General features: G+C 37.7%; 1 protein-coding gene across 5 annotated transcripts in view; it reads left to right on the top strand.

The window, feature by feature from the left end:
* NFAT5 (nuclear factor of activated T cells 5) overlaps positions 1–18,341 on the top strand; it is a 110,889-nt gene that overhangs the window by 42,304 nt on the left and 50,244 nt on the right. For 2 of the 5 annotated variants that reach the window (XM_081512674.1, XM_081512676.1), the window contains exon 2: positions 17,850–17,893. The exons of the other annotated variants lie outside the window; for them this stretch is intronic. The gene's annotated coding sequence lies outside the window, so the exon portion shown is untranslated. The remainder of the gene's footprint in view (positions 1–17,849; positions 17,894–18,341) is intronic. 5 annotated transcript variants of the gene reach the window in all.

The raw sequence follows: 18,341 nt of genomic DNA, 5'->3' as shown, positions 1-18,341 counted from the left end.
ATATACCTGGGCAGGTCATCGTCCTCAAATATAAATCTGAGCTTATCTTGTGTCTTCTTGAAACACTCAAAAGCTCCCTGTGTGCTGAGGGATAAAATCGTTATTGCTTAGAATGATTATACAAGGCCTTTCATGATCTTACCCCTGCATGTCTTCAGTAGACTCATCTCTTGCTACTTCTCCATGTAACTCCTGTATTCTAATTTAACTGAATTACTTGAAAAACTGAAATAAGCAAAATGCACTCTCCTTGTTCAGATTTTCTTTTACAGTTTCTCCTCCTTCTTCACAAATATGTTTGTCAAATACCCAATTCAGTTTTCGCATACCCCATGCACCCTTCCCTGACCTTTACAGACAGTGTTTAGGATTCCCTCTTCTCCAGTTGCATAACAGTCCATATTTCTATTAAAGCACATATTATATTTTTTATTGAAGTATAATTGATTTATAGTGTTGTGCCAATCTATGCTGTGTAGCAAAGTGACTCAGTCATACACATATATACATTATTTGTACATTCTTTGCCATTATGGTTTATTACAGGATATTGAATATAGTAGGGAATGGTAATCCTCTCCAATATTCTTGCTTAGAGAGTCCCATAGACAGAGAAGCCTTTAGGGCTACAGTTTGTGGGGTGGTAAAGAGTTGGACACAACTGAGCGACCAGCACTAACACTTACTGAATATAGTTTGCTGTGCTTTACTTTAGGGCCTTGTTGTTTAGCCATTCTGAATGTAATAGTTTTGCATCAACCAACCCCAAACTCCCAGTCCATTCCTCTCTCTCCCGGCAATTTGGCAAACACAAATCTATTCTCTATGTCTATAAGTCTGTTTCTGTTTTATAGATAGTTTCATTTGTTGCATGTTTTAGATTCCACATATAAGTGATACCATATGGTATTTGGCTTTCTCATTTTGACTTCACTTAGTATGATAATCTCTAGTTGCATTCATGTTGCTGCAAATGGCACTATTTTATTCTTTTTTATGATTCAATAGTATTCCATTGTATATTTGGACTACATCTTTTTTTATCCATTTGTCTGTTGATGAACATTTAGGTTGTTTCCCTGTTTTGACTATTGTGAATAGTGCTGCTCTGAAGATAGGGATGCATCTGTCTTCTTGAATTACAGTTTTGTCCAAGGAGTAGAATTGCTAGATCATATGGTAATTCTGATTTTAGTTTCCTGAGACACCTCCATACTATTTTCCATAGCCACTATACCAACTTACATTCCCACCAACAGTGTCAGAGGGTTCCCTTTCCTCCACACCTTCTCCAGCATTTGTTATTTGTAGACTTTTTAATGATGGCCATTATGACCAGTGTGAGGTTGTACCTCATTGTAGTTTTGATTTACACTTATGTAATAATTATTGATGTTGAGCATCTTTTCATGTGCCTACTGCTATCTGTATGTCTTCTTTGGAGAAATGTCTGTTAAAGTCTTCTGCCCATTTTTCATTTGGGTTGTTTGTTTTTTGTTGTTAAGTTGTATGGGCTGTTTATATATTTTGGAGGGTAAGCCCTTGTCTGTCACATCATTTGCAAATATTTTCTCCCATTTGTAGCATATTGCATTATTTTAAACTTGATTAATTTTATTTTCTTTCAACTGTGAATTTCTTAAGAGTGATTTCCTCTTATGTTGTGTCCTTAGTCCAGTACAGGAGCTAAATATATGATGAATGCATGTTTAAATTAATTGTTCTGTCAGGTTGAGGGTGTTAGTGAAGATGAGATGGCATAGCTAAAAATACTGCGCCAGTGAGTGTGGAATATAAGGTGTCAAACAAGTTTGTTGGTCTTTCCTGGACTTTTCACAGTTCTGATACTTTTGAAGACTACAGGTCACTTATTTGTGGAATGTTCCTGATGATTGCATTCAAATTATGCATCTTTGGTACAAATACCACAGAAATAATGATGTATTCTTCTGCATCCTAGGGTGGCATACAATTTTGATTTCTATCATTACTGATGATACTCACTTTGATCACTTGATTAAGATGATACCTGTCAGACTTCTCTAAAGTTACCCTATTTCTCCTTTGTAATCAGTAAATATTTTGTGAAGTTGTGCTTTGAAACTGTATAAATATCTCATTCCTCATCATACTTCCAGTTTATTCATTACTATTTTATGTCAGTATGGACTTTTATTTTTTCATTCTATTTTAATCTGTTACTATTATTACTCTCTTTTTTGGCCATGCTGTACGGCTTGCGGGATTAGTTCCCCAACCAGGAATTGAACCCAGGACATGGCAGTGAAAGCACTGAGTACTAACCGTTGGACTGCCAGGGAACTTCCATTGCTTATTTTCATGCTCATGTTGGTTAGTGAGAGCCTGGTCAAGATAGTTTCTGTATCCTTTTGACATGTCTCCTTAATTCTTTGAGTACTTCCTTACTTTAGCAAAACAATATATATATCAGGCTAATTTTGTACTTTTTGTATCCCAGTCCTGATAACAGCTATTTCTCAAAGAAGCCCTAACTACTTTCAGTAGAAAAGAGTATTTAGAAACCAGGATCTAGATACTAGGTATGCTTATTTTCCATGAGTATGCTTTTGAGGTTGTGCTTCTTACAGAATCTTTGAGAAGACAGAGCTAGGGAATATATGTATGCTTATAGACCCTGATGCTGGGAAAGATTGACAGTGGGAGGAGAAGGGGATGACAGAGGATGAGATGGTTGGATGGCATCACTGACTCAATGGACATGAGTTTGAGTAAACTCTGGAAGTTGGTAATGGACAGGGAGGCCTGATATGCTGCAGTCCACGGGGTCACAAAGAGTCAGACACTACTGAGCAACTGAACTGAACTGAACTATACATATATTGGTCATTGGTCATCCACCAATCTCAGTCTCCCAATTCAGGAAGTTACAGACACTGGTGGTTTAGTTGCTAAGTCATGTCCAACTCTTGCGATCCCATGAACTGTAGCCTGCCAGGCTCCTCTGTCCATGGGATTCTTCAGGCGAGAATATGGGAGTAGGTTGCTGTTTCCTTCTCCAGAGGATCTTCCCGACCCAGGAATAGAACCCGGGTCTCCTCATTGCAGACAGATTCTTTACCGACTGAGCTATGAGGGAAGTCCTTATATACCTGTATACATTTATATTTTTATTTTTCTTTCTCTTATGAGTCATGCTGATACTTCCAGTTGCAGTTTAGTACCATACCTCCTTGTTTTTCTCCCTGTGTTTGTAACTCCTTTGTTCAACACTGCAAAACTTTATTCCCTTTAATTTTAATATATTTACTTATTTGAGCAATCTCCCTCTGTGTAATCGGAGAAGGCGATGGCACTCCACTCCAGTACTCTTGCCTGGAAAATCCCATGGACAGAGGAGCCTGGTAGGCTGCAGTCCATGGGGTCGCAAAGAGTCGGACACGACTGAGCAACTTCACTTTCACTTTTCACTTTCATGCATTGGAGAAGGAAATGGCAACCCACTCCAGTGTTCTTGCCTGGAGAATCCCAGGGACAGGGGAGCCTGGTGGGCTGCCATCTATGGGGTCGCATAGAGTTGGACGTGACTGAAGCGACTTAGCAGCAGCAGCAACAGACTGTGACTGCTTTCCTCCTTCATCCTATGTATGCTGTGACACCCAGAGCTGCCCTCCTGCTTATCTGTTGACACCCTCCTCACCCTCCTTGGGTTCTCACTCCCCATTTTGGGCAGCCCTGCTAGGCAGATAGCCTTTACCGTACTAAGATTTTGATATTCTACTTAAAAGATGCCCTTTGCTCCTGCTCCCTCAACCTCATGAATATCTTGTTTACCCCACTGGGACTCCAACATCTTATGCTGGGCTGCCCATCCATGGGAATGTCCTCTTGATCCTGCTCAGGCTTGAGGGCCTCACATGAATGACCTCCTCACCCTGCTTAAATTTCTAATTCCCATGCTGGTCTTCCACACTCCCCTCATGGGTACACTCTACTTCCTGCTTAATCTTTGATACCCAGCCTAGGCAGCCCTATTATATGGACATCCTTCTTACTGCTTGGGTTCTTACACCCAGAGCTGGCTGCCCTTGCATGAATACCCTTTGTACCTTGCTCAAGCTTTGTTTCCCTGTGTTGGCTACCCTCCGTCACCTCACTGGCTTCAGCTGTGATATCTTGTGCCATCCCCTTAAGGGTACATTTCTCACCATGCTCTGACTCCGACACCCTATGCTAGACTCTCTGCCTTTCCTTCTCTGCATACCATCCTCATTCTGTTTGGGCTGCCCATCACAGGAGACCTTGACTTTGCTTGGACTCTAACCCAGTAGGTTGTCCTTCTGTGTGTCAGGTGAAATTTCCTCTTCTCATCCTGCTTTCTTGGGTTCCATCCCACCCTTCCACTCTCTCCCACCTTTCCCCACCCCCACCCCTAGATAAGTTATTCATTATGCTTGGGTTCTGACACCACATACTAGGCTGCAGATATTTTATTTACATTGCTTGGACTCTGCACCTGGTAATCTTTTCCCTTTCCCTCCCTCTCCCCCTTAATACTTTCCTCACCCTGCTTGGGCTCTGAAACCATTTGCCAGGCATCCACCACCCCCACCTGCACCCTTCTCATTCTTCACTTCTGACACTCAGCCCTAGTCCTCCTTACTCTTCTTGAACTCTGAACTCTACAGTTCTTTAAAGCTGTATTGAAAAAATATTCTTATAAGATGTTTGGAAATTATAAATTGATAAAGGTTGTACTCAATAGTCAGGTCATAGGTAGGACTTTGAAAGTGTTTATTCTAAAACAGACTTAAATAGCTTCTTTTGAAAATAATATAAATAAATTAAGGAAGTATAATATATAACAAAAGTGGTTAAATAGAATACTCCATTCTGTATCTCATAAGTGTTACTAAGTTATGTTGAAAATAATTGTGAAATTTTAAAGTGAAAAATAATACCTATTAGAAAAAATAGAACTCAGGTTATTCTTCTTATTTCCCAAATTGCTGCAATCTGTGCTGCTGCATATTGTTTAAAATTATTATAGACCACTAGCTTGAGGAAAACAGTAATAAAATATATTCAAAAAGAGGTGATATGATTAAATAAGTAACAGCAAACTAGTAAATTGATTTAAACTTAAATGAGAAAAAATTTATTAAAACAGAGATCACATGCAAGTTATTCTTGGACTTAATAATCTTTTAGAAACCAAATATCCAGTAGACCTGCAGCCAGTACATTTTCCAGTGGAGATGCCAAGTATGATGACTGTCAAGCCCAAAGTGTTTTTAACAGAATGAATGCTGTCTCTCTTCAATGCAGAAGTATGTTGGCACAGTGGAGGTGCCAGGCATTTTGTTTCAGAATGGCTGATGTGAAACCATAGCCTTGAGATTCACCAGCTTATTGAGGTAGTTAATAAAGATGTGGAAGAGTAAGGCAATTAGTTCCCAAACCATTTGCAAGAACTCTTTGTAAGTCTTTTTTAACTCTTCTGGATGCTAAAGTAGCTTTGTATATAGAGTTAAAAAACAAAGTGAAATCCCATTTTAGAAACAAGACACAAACCTTTATAAATACATTTCCACTATTATTAGAGTGTTTGCATCTAGTATCAGGGAGCACTCTTTATTTGAATAACTAATATCTGTGCTGAGCATTAATTTACTTTTCATTAATTTTTTAAAGCATTTCCAACACAAGGTATTTTTTTTTTTTTACAACAAATACTTCCATTTAGCTGATTGCTTGACAGTTGAATAGAAACATTCATTTGTTTACACCACCACCACCTTTTATATTGTTCATCTCTGCGTGAAGATAAGTCTCTGGTATTAGTTGTGTACAGCTATGATTTGTTTGGCTACCTGAAAGTTAATTAGTGTCTTCAGAAAAGTTCAAGAGTGGGTGGACTCTTAAAATTCTGATCTTTACTTTCTGACTCTGAAGCAGCTGAATATTGAATGCTAGCTGTCAGGTCAACAAAGGCAAAATGGCAATGTTGTTGTTTAGTCCCTAAGTCATGTTCGACTCTGTGACCCCATGAACTGTAGCCCGCCAGGTTCCTCTATTCATGGGATTTACCAAGCAAGAATACTACAGTGAGTTGCCATTTTCTTCTCCAGGAGATCTTCCCAACCCAGGGATTGAACCCTTGTTTCCTGCATTGGCAGGCGGATTCTTAACCACTGAGCCACCAGGGAAGCCCCAAGAATAATTTACAGAGTTCTTTTTAACAGATCATCTTAGTTAAGCCTTATAGCAACTCTGAAGGCTATGCACTGTCCATGCATAGCTTTAATTTTTATTGTATTTATTGATTAGATTATATATTTTAGTAAAAAGAATATTCTTGAGCCTGCTGTCCAGACCAGCTTATTTCTGCTACTCCTTTGTCCTATATCCTGTCTCCCTATCAAAGGAAATTGCTGTCCTAAACTTTATCATTCCCTTCTTTTGTTGTTTTATCACATGTATTTTTCTTTTCCTTTTTTTTTTTTTTTTACTATTAAACAAGTTTCACATTCTTTACTGGTAAAACCGACCTCACATAATTATTTTGAAATTAAGTGAGTATGTATATAAAAGACCTGTGCCTGTGCCAACAAACAAGTGCTCAATAAATGGTAGCTATAATTGCGTTACTAATGGTGTTATTTTGCAAAGGAAAAAAACTAGAAAAGCATGTCTTTTCTCAGCTGTTTCATTTGTTTTTTTCTTCCTCGATTCTTCTGTGGGAAAGTGAGGCATATAAGGGTTTGAAGTCTTTCATCTTTTTTGAAACTGGGCAACATGTAAAATAGTACAATGGGATTTGGTTGATCAGCAGTTAGGAAACAGAGTTTTTAATTGAGAAGAATAAAAAAAAATGCTTCACTATTAAGTTACCATTTTTTTCTTCTCTTTCACTGCCTTGTGCCCTCAGGATAGGATTTCTGTCTCCTTGAATTTGATGCAGTGTGATGGGACTCCTCCTATAGCCAGTGTTGCAGAGTTGAAGACCAAATTGGCCCAGAAATAACTAGTGATATAAAAGGGTCAATTAGAATTTATTGAATGACTGACTGAACACACACACCAACCAGTTAGCCAATTTTTACATTGTTTACCTTCCCACCAAACATTGGGAAGCATTAGTTTGCTTTTAATATCTGAAAATGATTTCATTCTTCTAATCGCTGTAGGCTCTGCACTGTTGCACTAACGTAAAACAAATTCTTGATCTTCTGAGCTTGTTTCCTTTTCTGCCTAACTACTTTTTTTCATATACTTATGTTAATAATTTATGGTAACTATTCTGTTGTACTTGATCTAAGTCTGTTACATGGATACTTAATCCCCACTTATATTGGGATTTTGGTCAACTAAACTTTATAATGAACCATTAAATGAGTTGATTAACATTATTGCACAAATTATTAGCACATTAATGGAAAAAATATGATCACTCCCATTCTGACAGACCAAGGAAAGAATTCTTTTTTTTTTTTTTTTATAAATTTATTTATTTTAGTTGGGGGCTAATTACTTTACAATATTGTAATAGTTTTTGCCATACATTGACATGAATCAGCCATGGGTTTACATGTGTTCCCCTTCCTGGACCCCCCACCCACCTCCCTCCCCATCCCATCCCTCTGGGTCATCCCATTGCCCCGGCCCTGAGCCCTTGTCTCATGCATCAAACAAGGAATGGTGTTCTGTTTCACATATGATAATATACATGTTTCAATGCTATTCTCCCAGAACGTCCCACCCTCACCTTCTCCCTCAGAGTCCATAAAATTGTTCTATGCATCTGTGTCTCTTATTCTGTCTCGCATATGGGGTTATCGTTACCATCTTTCAAATTCCATATATATGCATTAGTATACTGTATTGGTGTTTTTCTTTCTGGCTTACTTCACTCTGTATAATGGGCTCCAGTTTCATCCATCTCAGTAGAACCGATTCAAATGTATTTTTTTTAACGGCTGAGTAATATTCCATTGTGTATATGTACCACAGCTTCCTTATCCATTCGTCTGCTGATGGACATCTAGGTTGCTTCCATGTCCTGGCTATTGTAAACAGTGCTGCGATGAACATTGGGGTACATGCGTCTCTTTCAATTCTGGTTTCCTCGGTGTATATGCCCAGCAGTGGGATTGCTGGATCATATGGCAGTTCTATTCCCAGTTTTTTAAGGAATCTCCACACTGTTCTCCATAGTGGCTGTACTAGTTTGCATTCCCACCAACAGTGTAAGAGGGTTCCCTTTTCTCCACACCCTCTCCAGCATTTATTGCTTGTAGACTTTTGGATAGCAGCCATTCTGACTGGTGTGAAATGATACCTCATTGTGGTTTTGATTTGCATTTCTCTAATAATGAGTGATGTTGAGCATCTTTTCATGTGTTTGTTAGCCATCTGTATGTCTTCTTTGGAGAAATGTCTGTTTAGTTCTTTGGCCCATTTTTTGATTGGGTCGTTTATTTTTCTGGAATTCAGCTGCAGAAGTTGCTTGTATATTTTTGAGATTAATTGTTTGTCTGTTGCTTTGTTTGCTATTATTTTCTCCCATTCTGAAGGCTGTCTTTTCACCTTGCTTATAGTTTCCTTTGTTGTGCAAAAGCTTTTAATTTTAATTAGGTCCCATTTGTTTATTTTTGCTTTTATTTCCAATATTCTGGGAGGTGGGTCATGGAGGATCCTGCTGTGATTTATGTCGGAGAGTGTTTTGCCTATGTTTTCCTCTAGGAGTTTTATAGTTTCTGGTCTTACGTTTAGATCTTTAATCCATTTTGAGTTTATTTTTGTGTACGGTGTTAGGAAGTGTTCTAGTTTCATTCTTTTACAAGTGGATGACCAGTTTTCCCAGCACCACTTGTTAAAGAGATTGTCTTTTCTCCATTGTATATTCTTGCCTCCTTTGTCGAAGATAAGGTGTCCATAGGTGTGTGGGTTTATCTCTGGGCTTTCTATTTTGTTCCATTGATCTATATTTCTATCTTTGTGCCAGTACCATACTGTCTTGATGACTGTGGCTTTGTAGTAGAGCCTGAAGTCAGGCAGGTTGATTCCTCCAGTTCCATTCTTCTTCCTCAAGATTGCTTTGGCTATTCGAGGTTTCTTATATTTCCATACAAATTGTGAGATGATTTGTTCTAGTTCTGTGAAAAATACCATTGGTAGCTTGATAGGGATTGCATTGAATCTATAGATTGCTTTGGGTAGTATACTCATTTTCACTATATTAATTCTTCCAATCCATGAACACGGTATATTTCTCCATCTGTTTGTGTCCTCTTTGATTTCTTTCATCAGTGTTTTATAGTTTTCTATATATAAGTCTTTTGTTTCTTTAGGTAGATATATTCCTAAGTATTTTATTCTTTTTGTTGCAATGGTGAATGGTATTGTTTCCTTAATTTCTCTTTCTGTTTTCTCATTATTGGAGTATAGGAATGCAAGGGATTTCTGTGTGTTAATTTTATATCCTGCAACTTTACTATATTCATGATTAACTCTAGTAATTTTCTAGTAGAGTCTTTAGGGTTTTCTATGTAGAGGATCATGTCATCTGCAAACAGTGAGAGTTTTACTTCTGCTTTTCCTATCTGTATTCCTTTTATTTCTTTTTCAGCTCTGATTGCTGTGGCCAAAACTTCCAAAACTATGTTGAATAGTAGTGGTGAAAGTGGGCATCCTTGCCTTGTTCCTGACTTTAGGGGAAATGCTTTCAATTTTTCACCATTGAGGATAATGTTTGCTGTGGGTTTGTCATATATAGCTTTTATTATGTTGAGATATGTTCCTTCTATTCCTGCTTTCTGGAGGGTTTTTATCATAAATGGATGCTGAATTTTGTCAAAGGCTTTTTCTGCATCTATTGAGATAACCATATGGTTTTTTTCTTTCAATTTGTTAATGTGGTGTATTACATTGATTGATTTGCGGATGTTAAAAAAACCTTGCGTTCCTGGGATAAAGCCCACTTGGTCATGCTGTATGATCTTTTTAATATGATGTTGGATTCTTTTTGCTAGAATTTTATTGAGGATTTTTGCATCTATGTTCATCAGTGATATTGGCCTGTAGTTTTCCTTTTTTGTGACATCTTTGTCTGGTTTTGGAATTAGGGTGATGGTGGCCTGATAGAATGAGTTTGGAAGTTTACCATCTTCTGCAATTTTCTGGAAGAGTTTGAGTAGGATAGGTGTTAGCTCTTCTCTAAATTTTTGGTAGAATTCCGCTGTGAAGCTGTCTGGTCCTGGGCTTTTGTTTGCTGGAAGATTTCTGATTACAGTTTCGATTTCCGTGCTTGTGATGGGTCTGTTAAGATCTTCTATTTCTTCCTGGTTCAGTTTTGGAAAGTTATGCTTTTCTAAGAATTTGTCCATTTCTTCCAAGTTGTCCATTTTATTGGCATATAGCTGTTGGTAGTAGTCTCTTATGATCCTTTGTATTTCTGTGGAGTCTGTTGTGATCTCTCCATTTTCGTTTCTAATTTTGTTGATCTGATTCTTCTCCCTTTGTTTCTTGATGAGTCTGGCTAATGGCTTGTCAATTTTGTTTATCTTCTCGAAAAACCAGCTTTTAGTTTTGTTGATTTTTGCTATGGTCTCTTTTGTTTCTTTTGCATTTATTTCTGCCCTAATTTTTAAGATTTCTTTCCTTCTACTGACCCTGGGGTTTTTCATTTCTTCCTTCTCTAGTTGCTTTAGGTGTAGAGTTAGTTGATTTATTTGATTTTTTTCTTGTTTCTTGAGGTATGCCTGTATTGCTATGAACCTTCCCCTTAGTATTGCTTTTACAGTGTCCCATAGGTTTTGGGTTGTTGTGTTTTCATTTTCGTTCGTTTCTATGCATAATTTGATTTCTTTTTTGATTTCTTCTGTGATTTGTTGGTTATTCAGAAGCGTGTTGTTTAGCCTCACGCTTTAAAGAATTCTTTAAAAAGCAAAAGTAAAATCATTTCTAGATTTTGGAAAAAAGAATGAGAAAGAGAGTGAGTGCATTTGAGTACACTGCACAAGAACAGTTTTTTACCAGCTGTTACATTGGTCTGTATCAAAGTTCACTTTATTCTTTTGGGCAGCTATTCCAGCTTTTCGTTATCTGTGATGAATTATGACATATGATATATTCCTCTTAGGCCTGTGTCATTTGCGAATTCCTTATCTTTGTTCAAGTTGTTGATGTAACAACTAACTGCATTTCTCAAGGTGGGGAACCCATACGTTTTTGAGTGCTGTTGCTTAGAAACATCTGTTTTATGAAGTCTGCATTAATTCATCTTATTTATGAGAACTTTTAAAGATTTTCATCAGGTTATTTTACTGAATGTAGGAAGGGCCTTAAAAAGCAAATTAAATTAGTTGGCAGTTTAGCCTTCACAGTTTCACTTTTTACAAACAGAAACTATGTGAAGAGGTATTTTGTCCATGAAGTTTATTAGGAACATTGAGAGACCTAGCTCCCTCTTGTGCAGTTGTCAGTTATCCTTATTCTATTCCTGTTTCTCTCTTTTTTAGAAACAGCTTTACCCATGTAAAATTTGCATATCATAAGATTCACCCATTTAAAGTGTACAGAGTCAGTGGTGGTTGGTATATTTTATAGAATTGTGTAGCCATTGCCATAATCTAATTTTGGAATTTTTACTACCCCAGAAAGAAACCTTGTAACCATTTTCTCTCTCTAAAAGAAAAATCTTGAAAATTCTTTTAAAATCTAGTAGGTTCTTTAAAAAAAACCAAACTGTAGTACAGATTATAATTTTGTTTTCTAAGGAGGTCTTTTCTCGGCAAACTGCTTTTCCATTTGAGGCTTCACATTCTCTTTCTTCATATCCTATGCTTATAAATCTAGAATTTCTTTCCTCACATATTTATTTAGCTAATTTAACAGATAATGCAAGGAAAATAGATACGGCTACTTAACATGAGGCGGGACTGTTTGTTGTTTCATGTCTTTAAAGAGCCTGTGCTCTTCTTTGGGCTTCCCTGGTGACTCAGACGGTATAGAATCTGCCTGCAATGTGGGAGACCTGGGTTCAATCCCTGGGTTGGGAAGATCCTTGGGAAGAGGGCATGGCAACCCACTCCAGTATTCTTCCCTGGAAAATCCCCATGGACAGAGGAACCAGGTGGGCCCCAGTCCATAGGGTTGCAAAGAGTAGGACATGACTGAAGCAACTTAGTACACATCCAGGCCTGAGAGTAAGACCAGTGTATGTGGTCAGGTTGTATAGTTTTATCTTGGAGGGAGTCTGTTTGAGGTAATGCGCTAAAATAAAAGCTTCATTGAGGATTTAAGTTGCTTAAAGTAGTGGAGCCAACAGAGTTCTGTCTGAAGTCAGAGCCTGTGTTGGTAAGGACTGTTGTTAACTGCTGTTTTCCTTGGAAAGATAGGATAAAACTTCTGAATTCTGTAATTTTCAAACACTTGAGTCAGTTAATCAGAAATACCTTTGGTGAAGGAATGAATCCATGTGTCCTACACCTTGCACTTGACTTACTTGATTTGGAGGGTAGGCTGTGGAGAAGACTGACATATAAGAAGTTCTATATTTAGTTACTTTCCAGTGTATTTTTACTAACACTGCTTTTATACTTCTAATTTAGACTCAACTTTGTATTCCTCTTTAGGAAAGTGAAATGTGGTTAGTGATTGGGCTGTTTCTAGGGTTTGTTTTTTTTTTTTTTCCCTTGACATAAATGCATTTTGGCATTTCCTTTCTCTTTTTATCTAAGCAAATTTTACTTTCATATTTCTTTCTGTTTATCTCCTCCCCCCAAAAAAGATCTTGGGTATGCTTTTCTTTTATATATAAGAATCTCTTGTTTTCAGCATGGATTGAGAAAAATAATTGTATTAAAATCAATATTTGATGATGTGGCATTTCTGTTTTAATTAGTTTCTCCCTACTCTTTCCTCTGTATTATTTGAAAGATGGAAATAATTTACTTAAGCCTTCTCAGTTCAATTCAGTTCAATTGCTCAGTTGGATCTGACTCTTTGTGATGCCATGGACTGCAGCACGCCAGGCCTCCCTGGCCATCACCAACTTCTGAAGTCTACTCAAACTTACCTCCATTGAGTCGGTGATGCCATGCAACCGTCTCATCCTCTGTCATCACTTCTCTTCCCACCTTCAATCTTTCCCAGCATCAGGGTCTTTTCAAATGAGTAAGTTCTTCGCATCATGTGGCCAAAGTATTGGAGTTTCAGCTTCAGCATCAGTCCTTTCAATGAATATTCAGGACTGACTTTCTTTAGGATTGACTGATTGGATCTCCTTACAGTCCAAGGTACTCTTGAGAGTCTTCTCCAACACCACAGTTCAAAAGCATCAATTATTTGGCGCTCAGCTTTCTTTATAGTCCAACTCTCACATCCATACATGACTACTGGAAAAACAAAAGCTTTGACTAGATGGACTTTTGTTGGCAAAGTAATGCCTCTGCTTTTTAATATGCTGTCTAGGTTGGTCTTAACTTTTCTTTCAAGGAGCAAGCATCTTTTAATTTCATGGCTGCAGTCACCATCCGCAGTGATTTTGGAGCCCTAAAAAATAAAATCTGTCACTGTTTTCATTGCTTCCCCATTTATTAGCCATGAAGTGATGGGACCAGATGCCATGATTTTGGTTTTCTGAATGGTGAGTTTTAAGCCAACTTTTTCACTCTCCTCTTTCACTTTCATCAACAGGCTCTTTAGTTCTTCTTCGCTCTCTGCCATAAGGGAGGTGTCATCTGCATATCTGAGGTTATTGATATTTCTCCCAGCAATCTTGATTCCAGCTTGTGCTTCATCCAGCCCAGCGTTTCTCATGATGTACCCTGCATATAAGTTAAATAAGCAGAGTGACATTATACAGCTTTGATGTACTCCTTTCTCGATTTGGAACCAGTCTGTTGATCCATGTCCAGTTCTAACTGTTGCTTCCTGACCTGCATACAGATTTCTCAAGAGGCAGGTCAGGTGGTCTGGTATTCCCATCTCTTTCAGAATTTTCCGCAGTTTGTTGTGATCCACATAGTCAAAGGCGTTGGCATAGTCAGTAAAACAGAAGTAGATGTTTTTCTGGAACTCTGTTGCTTTTTCAATAATCCAGCAGATGTTGGCAATTTGATCTGTGGTTCCTCTGCCTTTTCTAAAACCAGCTTGAACATCTGGAAGTTCACGGTTCATGTATTGCCGAAGCCTGGCTTGGAGATTTTTGAGCATTACTTTGCTAATGTGTGAGATGAGTGCAATTGTGCGGTAGTTTGAGCATTTTTGGCATTGCCTTTCTTTGAGATTGGAATGAAAACTGACCTTTTCCGGTCCTGTGGCCACTGCTGAGTTTTCCAGATTTGCTGGCATATCGAGTGCAGCACTTTCACAGCATCATCTTTGAGGATTTGAAATAGCTCAACTGGAATTCCATCACCTCCACTAGCTTTGTTCGTAGTGATGCTTTCTAAGGCCCACTTGACTTCACATTCCAGGATGTCTGGCTCTAGGTGAGTAATCACACCATTGTGATTATCTGGGTCGTGAAGATCTTTTTTGTACAGTTCTTCTGTGTATTCTTGCCACCTCTTCTTAATATCTTCTGCTTCTGTTAGGTCCATACCATTTCTGTCCTTTATTGTGCCCATCTTTGCATGAAATGTTCCCTTGGTATCTCTAATTTTCTTGAAGAGATCTCTATTCTTTCCCATCCTATTGTTTTCCTCTGTTTCTTTGCATTGATCACTGAGGAAGGCTTTGTTATCTCTCCTTGGTATTCTTTGGAACTCTGCATTCAAATGAGTATATCTTTCCTTTGCTCCTTTGCTGTTTGCTTCTGTTCTTTTCACAACTATTTGTAAGGCCTCCTTAGACAACCATCTCTTTGAACCAGAGATCAAAAACCATTTTACCTTTTTGCATTTCTTTTTCTTGGGGTTGATCTTGATCATGGCCTCCTGTACAGTGTCACAAACCTCTGTCCATAGTTCTTCAGGCTCTCTGTCTATCAGATCTAATCCTTGAATCTATTTGTCACTTCCACTGTATAATCGTAAGGGATTTGATTTAGGTCATACCTGAATGGTCTAGTGGTTTTCCCCACTTTCTTCAATTTCAGTCTGAATTTGGCAATATGGAATTCATGATCTGAGCCACAGTCAGCTCCCAGTTTTGTTTTTGCTGACTGTATAGAGCTTCTCCATCCTTGGCTGCAAAGAATATAATCAATGTGATTTTGGTATTGACCATCTGGTTATGTCCATGTGTAGAGTCTTCTCTTGTGTTGTTGGAGGAGGGTGTTTGCTATGAACAGTGCATTCTCTTGGCAAAACTCTATTAGCCTTTGCCCTGCTTCATTCTGTATGCCAAGACCAAGTTTGCCTGTTACTCCAGGTATTTCGTGACTTTCTACTTTTGCATTCCAGTCCCCTATAATGAAAAGGGGACTATAATGAAAATAAAAGATGATGCTGTGAAAGTGCTGCACTCAATATGCCAGCAAATTTGGAAAACTCCGCAGTGGCCACAGGACTGGAAAAGGTCTGTTTTCATTCCAATCCCAAAGAAAGGCAATGCCAAAGAATGCTGAAACTACTGCACAATTGCACTCATCTCACATGCTAGTAAAGTAATGCTCAAAATGCTCCAAGCCAGGCTTCAGCAATACATGAACTGTAAACTTCAAGATGTTCAAGCTGGTTTTAGAAAAGGCAGAGGAACCACAGATCAAATTGCCAACAAAAAAGCAAGAGTGTTCCAGAAAAACATCTATTTCTGCTTTATTGACTGTGCCAAAGCCTTTGACTATGTGGATCACAATAAACTGTGGAACATTCTTCAAGAGATGGGAATACCAGACCACCTGACCTGCCTCCTGAGAAATCTGTATGCAGGTCAAGAAGCAACAGTTAGAACTGGACATGGAACAACAGACTGGTTCCAAATAGGAAAAGGAGTACGTCAAGGCTGTATATTGTCACCCTGCTTATTTAACTTATATGCAGGGTACATCATGAGAAACGCTGGGCTGGATGAAGCACAAGCTGGAATCAAGATTGCCAAGAGAAATATCAATAACCTCAGATATGCAGATGATACCACCCTTATGGCAGAAAGTGAAGAAGAACTAAAGAGCCTGTTGGTGAAAGTGAAAGAGGAGAACAAAAAATCGGCTTAAAACTCAACATTCAGAAAACTAAGATCATGGCATCTGGTCCCATCACTTCATGGCAAATAGATGGGGAAACAGTGGAAACAGTGGCTGACTTTATTTTTTAGGGTTCCAAAATCACTGCAGATGGTGATTGCAGCCATGAAATTAAAAGATGCTTACTCCTTGGAAGGAAAGTTATGACCAACTTAGACAGCATATTAAAAAGCAGAGACATTACTTTGCCAACAAAGGTCCGTCTAGTCAAGACTATGGTTTTTCCAGTCGTCATGTATGGATATGAGAGTTGGACTATAAAGAAAGCTGAGCACCGAAGAATTGATGCTTTTGAACTGTGGTGTTGGAGAAGACTCTTGAGAGTACCTTGAACTGCAAGGAGATCCAGCCAGTCCATCCTAAAGGAGATCAGTCCTGGGTGTTCATTGGGAGGACTGATGTTGAAGCTGAAACTCCAATATTTTGGCCACCTGATGCGAAGAACTTACTCATTTGAAAAGACCCTGATGTGGGGAAAGATTGAAGTCAGCAGGAGAAGGGGACGACAGAGGATGAGATGGTTAGATGGCATCACCGATTCAATGGACATGAGTTTAGGTAAACTCTGGAAGTTGGTGTTGGACAGGGAGGCCTGGCGTGCTGTGATTCATGGGTCGCAAAGAGTTGGACACGACTGAGCGACTGAATTGAACTGATAATGAAAAGGACATCTTTTTTGGACATCAGATGACCATTATATCTACTACTGTGGGCAAGAATCCCTTAGAAGAAATGGAGTAGCCATCATAGTCATGAAGAGTCCAAAATGCAGTATTTGCGTGCAATCTCAAAAACGACAGAATGATCTCTGTTCATTTCCAAGGCAAACCATTCAATATTAGTAATCCAAGTCTATGCCCCTGAAGAAGCTGAAGTTGAACAGTTCTGTGAAGACCTACAAGACCTTCTAGAACTAACACTTAAGGCTTTTAGCAACAGTTTAACAAGCTGCAAATTTTTATTATATTCAGACATATATAAAATTTGCCAAATGCTATGAAGATGAAAATTTCAAGTGTTAGGTAATAGGTTTTCAAAAGAAAATTTTGAGTTCATTCTTTATTGTGAACAAAGATCATTTAATACTACAACTTCTAGTTTTAGCTTTCCTTCATGATATTCTTTCTTACTCCTAGCTTTGTGAAATTCAGGATACATATTTTAACTGGGAGGATCAATGTCTTTTTGAATTCAGTAAACAGTTAACTAGCAATATTGTTTGCTACCAAGGATAAAATGTCTTCTAGTGCTACTTTTATTTTTTTAATCACTTAGTACAAATAATAATCTTCCTTAATTGTTGGAATGTTGCTTTTCTTGGAATACTCGGCAAGTCCCTTAAATTCTGTGCCTTGATTCTTTAGAAAATGAACATAGGATTCTTTTTTTTTTTTAATTAATTTTTTTATTAAAGGATTGAACATAGGATTCTAATTGGTCTTCTGAAGTTTTTTCCAACATTGATTCTACTATCTTTAGAGGATATCTTGATTATTATTTCCATCCAAAATGCATGTAATAATAAGTATAAAATAATTTTTGAATAGTAGATATAAATTTGATTTTATGGACAATTATAATATTATAAAATATATTTAAAAGATACAGTATTCTTTAATCTGGGATACAAAAGTAATCATAGTCTAATAAAGGCATTTATGCTTTTTCATTTCAGAGAATCCTATGCTTGTGCCTTTCTTGAGTTGGAGATACCACAGAGTAAGAAGTAGTTCCTTGAGTCATAACATTCCTCTTTATAGCTTCTTTAGGAGGGAAAAATTCAATATGATAGCAAATTAAAATACTTGATGAAAGTGCTGGATAAAAGAGTAGGAGTAGACTAATGGTCTGTTTGAAGAAGCCAATTTATAGCTGATATGCACTAGTACATGCCATCTTACATGTAAAGGATGATAAATAATACTTTTTTTTTTAACAAAGAAAGGTGTTGGAGCATCTTGGGTTATTTGACATCTCTACTGTCTAGTTTTATATGGTTTAAAAATTTTAGTAACTTTTTCTGTATATCATCAGCATGAAAGGAAAAGCCAAGAAGAAAATGGGAGTCAGAATGAATGGAAAATTCATTGTGCAGTTCACTAAAATTATAATAAAAGAAAAATGTTTGCTAATAATTTTTACAACAGTAATTACATGAAGTTTAGTG

This window comes from Giraffa tippelskirchi, chromosome 7 (assembly GCF_054371585.1).
Source record: "Giraffa tippelskirchi isolate mGirTip1 chromosome 7, T2T-mGirTip1v1.2.pri, whole genome shotgun sequence".
Taxonomy (NCBI): domain Eukaryota; kingdom Metazoa; phylum Chordata; class Mammalia; order Artiodactyla; family Giraffidae; genus Giraffa; species Giraffa tippelskirchi.
The sequence above is the reverse complement of the archived record's forward strand: the minus strand, read 5'-3'. Positions and strand labels throughout refer to the sequence as shown.